The sequence below is a fragment of the Ranitomeya imitator genome, chromosome 1, assembly GCF_032444005.1.
Source record: "Ranitomeya imitator isolate aRanImi1 chromosome 1, aRanImi1.pri, whole genome shotgun sequence".
Classification (NCBI taxonomy): domain Eukaryota; kingdom Metazoa; phylum Chordata; class Amphibia; order Anura; family Dendrobatidae; genus Ranitomeya; species Ranitomeya imitator.
Genome location: NC_091282.1, coordinates 556596615 through 556602637, shown reverse-complemented (window position 1 = coordinate 556602637; position 6023 = coordinate 556596615).

The window sequence follows — 6023 nt, the reverse complement described above, 5'->3', positions numbered from 1 at the left end:
ATCTTTACCTTCTAGACACAGGTGAGCGGTTCACTCAGCTTCTTTCCGTCGTTAGTGCCATCCGGCTGTTTCTTCTTTGTTATATATATATATATATATATATATATATATATATATATATATATATATATATATATATATATATACATATATACATATATATATATACATATATACATATATATATATATACATATATATATATATATATATATACACATATATATACATATATATATATATACACACACACACAACGAATATAGAAGGTGTGTCCAAACTTTTGGTCTGTACTGTAAATATATATATATATATATATATATATATATATATATATATATATATATATATATATATATAGAAAAAATATATAGAAAAAAAACAGGAACAGCATCTAGTACTACCTCAATGGTGTGCAAAGCTCTCCCAACCAGCAGTCCAAACGGCCTCCAGTAATAATATCAAAAAAAGAAGAAAAGCAGCACAAAAAATGATACAAAAAGTGGACTTTATTGCCTGAGCAGGCGTGGCAACGTTTCGGATATGAGAATCCTTTTTCAAGCAGTGAACATGTTACTATTACCATTACTTAATCAAGTGATTCGGCACTCCATACAGCGATCTCTCCCTTAAACAAGATGGCGCCGCAGTCTTCTTGGCGGTACTGCGCAGCTGCGTGCCTGTGCATTATGGGTACGCTGGCTGTGATGTCACAGACATGCGCTGTGAGTGCGCTAGGACGCCGAAGACAGGGGCATGCATGAAAACAACGCTGTAAGTTTGATATAACCATGATTCTGGGGAATGGAGCATCTGGATTTTATAAATATTAATTGCTCATTGAGCAGAATTTTAAGATTAATCACAGGATGTGTAATGCATTGTATTTATGAACAATTAATTTTATAGGTGAAACACAGGTTACACTATCACACTGGTTTTTGGAATATTGATATTTACACTTATTCAGCATTTATGATATTGAATGTAATGAATGTTTTAATTGGATATGCTTAGTATCTGTATAAAGAGAGGTCTCACTCACATGTTCACTGCTTGTGTTCTGCCCATTCTAGCGAAGGTCAGGGCTTCGTATCTAGCTTTAAAAAGGTTTAATACCATAGTTTGGTTTTGCTGTGTTATAGCACCACCCAGTGGTGGTTAAATTTATTACCTGTGTTTTTCAGTAACTATTAGAGTGTTGCATTCTGGTATTCACCAAGGTATTATGGGAAGGGGAAACTCCATTTTCTCTCTGTGTATTTCCCTGGACACACGTGTTAATCTGCTGTGTTGAACTACCTCACTTACTTGCCATTCCGGTTAAGATTATCCGGTAAGACCATTATCCCTGTTCTTGCTATGTAATGTTGTACAGAGTGTGATTAACTGTATAGCAGCCAGTACACAGGAAATGTGATTTCAGTTACCTGCTGTATGTAGTTATTATAGAAGTTGCATCATCCTGTATGCTTTCCTTGTTAGTTGCAGTCATGTTACTATTTGCACAATACTTCTTATAGTTTTACCGCGCTCATGTTTACCAATAAACAAGTTAGACTACAGAGAACAGTCTGCTTATTTGGGAGACAGAAGTGGTTTATGCCGTATGTCGGATCACACACCGTATCAACGTGTATGAAGACAGAACAGTAAAACGGATTCTTGTCGCCAGCTTGGCCAGTAAAACGGATTCTAGATACCAGCGGAGGCCAGTAAAACGCAGGCTAGATACCAGCAAGCAGTAAAACAGAAGCCAAATACCAGCGGAGGCTAGCAAAACCAGGCTAGACGCCAGCAATAACAAGACCATTACACAGCCGCTTGTACCACACCGCACAGCCTGCAGATACCGCAGCAGCCGCCATATTGCCCGCCAAGCGCTACACGTCTCAGTCTACGCTGAAGTCTTTCCTAACCGCTCTGAGACGTCCTACAGCCTGCAAACGGACACACAATGTCTGCAAGTCGAGCATCCTCACTCAAGACGAGGTCCCATACAAGCCGCTCTAGCAAGTCTTCCTCGAAAAGGTCTGTCACCCTCGCCCGAGCAGAAGCTGAGGCGGCGAAGGTAAGATCCTCCTTCGCTGCACAAGAGATGCAGTTAAAGTTAAGACAAGCAGAGCAAGAAGCAGAAAGAACCCGCCTGCAAGCCGATCAAGAAGCAGAAAGAGCCCGCCTGCAAGCCGAGCAAGAAGCAGAAAGAGCCCGCCTGCAAGCCGATAGAGACGCAGATACAGCACGCCTGCGAGCGACCTTAGAAAGGCTTTCCGCTGAAAAAGAAGCAGCAGCCGCAATAGCCAAAGCTGAGTTCTTAGAAGCCGTGGAGTTTCCCGAATCTGAGCGTGACAGCGACGTACGTGGACCAGACCTTGATCGTCAGGACCCTGCTCAACGCGTCTCAGAATATGTCCACCAACATCCCGGAATAGAAGACAACTCTGATCCGTTACACCAACCAGCCTATACAGATTACCAGAGATCCTTCCTCCAAACACCGTACAGGAAGCAGGAAGGTATACTGCGAAACGACGTCGACCACCACTACCATCTTACAGAACAGAAGGTACGGCCTCCTCCCAGACTGACAGGGACACCCTTCGCTTCAGAACGGTTGTATACAGACTATCCTAAGCCAGAAGCTCTTACCAGGTATGAGGATGCACCACACACACCGCATGACAACAGCACACCAGCTCATGTCGGCACTGACTCAGCCACTATGAACTTTGCAAGGTTCTTTACCCGCCGGGAGCTGGTGACCAAGGGACTTGTAAAAGTTCACCGATCGAGCTGAAAGCTACAGAGCTTGGCGAGCCTCCTTCCAGAATGCCATCAGAGACTTGCATCTTTCCAGTAGTGAAGAGTTAGATCTACTGGTTAAGTGGCTTGGGAGCGAGTCAGCTGAACACGCCAAAAGAATCAGGAACATTAACATAAAGTACCCACACACAGGACTTCGCATGGTGTGGGAGAGACTTGAAGAATGTTATGGGTCAATAGAAGCTATAGAAAATGCTTTGTATAAAAGAATTGATGATTTCCCCAAGACAGCAAATAAGGGTTATCACAAGCTCAGAGAACTGAGCGACTTGTTAATGGAGGTGCATGCTGCTCAGGCAGAAGGTGACCTACCAGGGTTGGCATTCCTGGACACTGCCAGAGGTGTCAACCCAATTGTCCAAAAACTCCCTTACAACTTACAAGAAAAGTGGGTCAGTCACGGGTCCCGTTACAAACAAGCTCATAAGGTGCCATTTCCTCCTTTCAGGGTGTTTGTAGACTTTGTTGCTCAGCAGGCTAAAGTTAGAAATGACCCCAGTTTCGATTTCACTATGTCATGTACCACTGCCTCCGGTGTAAAACCCAGTAAAACACCAGTGGCAGTACACAAAACTAATGTTACCTCCACAGGTTTTCCTTACAGGGCAAGTAAGTCCTCTCCAGAGGAGGACAAACCTCAGGATCTCAGCAAACACTGCCCACTACACAAGAAACCTCATCCTCTACTAAAATGTAGAGCCTTCAGGGAGAAGCCTCTTGAAGACCGTAAGAGCTTCCTAAAGGAAAACAAGATATGCTTCAGATGCTGCGCGACTACCTCACACTCCGCCAAGAACTGTGAAACCAGTGTGAAAGGCGCAGAATGCAGTAGTGTGGAGCACAACACGGCTTTACACCCTGGACCACCCTCAGGGGTATCGTCACAAGTAGAAGAGTCTGCCGAAAAACAGACGGACACTGACATTGACACCCCAGTGGTCACTTCTCAGTGTACAGAGATATGCAAGGAATTTGTAGCAGGGAGATCCTGCTCGAAGATCTGTCTTGTCAGAGTATTCCCAGCGAGCCAACGGGATAAGGCAATCAAGGTATATGCAATATTGGACGATCAGAGCAACAGGTCTCTAGCTAAGCCCTTTCTCTTCGACACCTTCAACATTGCTGGTCCCGGCTCTCCGTACTCCTTGAAGACATGTGCAGGTACTGTCGAGACGGCGGGGAGAAAAGTGACCGGATTCAAAGTAGAGTCTATGGACGGTCAAACCTGCTTATCCTTACCATCAATACTAGAGTGCAATCAAATTCCGGACAACAGGTCTGAGATACCTACACCGGAGGTAGCAGCTCATCACACCCACTTGAGACGTATAGCTCACCTGATACCGGAGCTTGACCAAGGAGCCCATCGTCTTACTCCTCTGAAGAGACATTCTACGAGTCCACAAGGCTAGAGGACAGATCAACGGCCCACAAAATGCCACATATGCTCAGAGACTTGACCTAGGATGGGTCATTGTGGGAGATGTCTGTTTGGGTGGAGCACACAGGCCGACATCAGTCAACAGCATGCTCACCAATACCCTCGAGAATGGACGCCCGTCTCTCTTCCAGCCATGCGAGAGCAGTTTCCTGATTAAAGAATTGCCACACAACACCCCTCCATCTTGTCCGTTAGCTGATCCCTCCTGTGAAGACCATGCATGCGACGGTGAGCAAGATCATATAGGGTGCACAGTTTTCCACAGGACAAGAGAAGACAACCAGGTAGCAACGTCCATAGAGGACAGACTGTTCTTGGACATCATGGAGCGAGAGATAGTAAGAGATGAATCAAAGAGTTGGGTCGCACCTTTACCATTCAAACCACAGAGGCAACGCATACCCAACAACAGAGAACTTGTGTACAGTCGATTTGTCTCCCTTACACGCAAACTGCAGAAGTCACCAGAGACAAAAGAACACTTCTTTACCTTCATGGAGAGAATATTCCAGAGTGATTCAAGCCAGGGATTCAAGCTTCAGGAGGCTAATTTGCATATTCCAGGTGCCTTCTGGGAGAAGCGAAGTCTCCCTAAGCTAGAAGATCGTTGGGTACAGCCGGGACCAGCTGCTTCGAAAGCATCACCAAACCAGGGATTCAAGCTTCAGGAGGCTAATTTGCATATTCCAGGTGCCTTCTGGGAGAAGCGAAGTCTCCCTAAGCTAGAAGATCATTGGGTACAGCCGGGACCAGCTGCTTCGAAAGCATCACCAAACCAGGGATTCAAGCTTCAGGAGGCTAATTTGCATATTCCAGGTGCCTTCTGGGAGAAGCGAAGTCTCCCTAAGCTAGAAGATCGTTGGGTACAGCCGGGACCAGCTGCTTCGAAAGCATCACCAAACCAGGGATTCAAGCTTCAGGAGGCTAATTTGCATATTCCAGGTGCCTTCTGGGAGAAGCGAAGTCTCCCTAAGCTAGAAGATCGTTGGGTACAGCCGGGACCAGCTGCTTCGAAAGCATCACCAAACCAGGGATTCAAGCTTCAGGAGGCTAATTTGCATATTCCAGGTGCCTTCTGGGAGAAGCGAAGTCTCCCTAAGCTAGAAGATCGTTGGGTACAGCCGGGACCAGCTGCTTCGAAAGCATCACCAAACCAGGGATTCAAGCTTCAGGAGGCTAATTTGCATATTCCAGGTGCCTTCTGGGAGAAGCGAAGTCTCCCTAAGCTAGAAGATCGTTGGGTACAGCCGGGACCAGCTGCTTCGAAAGCATCACCAAACCAGGGATTCAAGCTTCAGGAGGCTAATTTGCATATTCCAGGTGCCTTCTGGGAGAAGCGAAGTCTCCCTAAGCTAGAAGATCGTTGGGTACAGCCGGGACCAGCTGCTTCGAAAGCATCACCAAACCAGGGATTCAAGCTTCAGGAGGCTAATTTGCATATTCCAGGTGCCTTCTGGGAGAAGCGAAGTCTCCCTAAGCTAGAAGATCGTTGGGTACAGCCGGGACCAGCTGCTTCGAAAGCATCACCAAACCAGGGATTCAAGCTTCAGGAGGCTAATTTGCATATTCCAGGTGCCTTCTGGGAGAAGCGAAGTCTCCCTAAGCTAGAAGATCGTTGGGTACAGCCGGGACCAGCTGCTTCGAAAGCATCACCAAACCAGGGATTCAAGCTTCAGGAGGCTAATTTGCATATTCCAGGTGCCTTCTGGGAGAAGCGAAGTCTCCCTAAGCTAGAAGATCGTTGGGTACAGCCGGGACC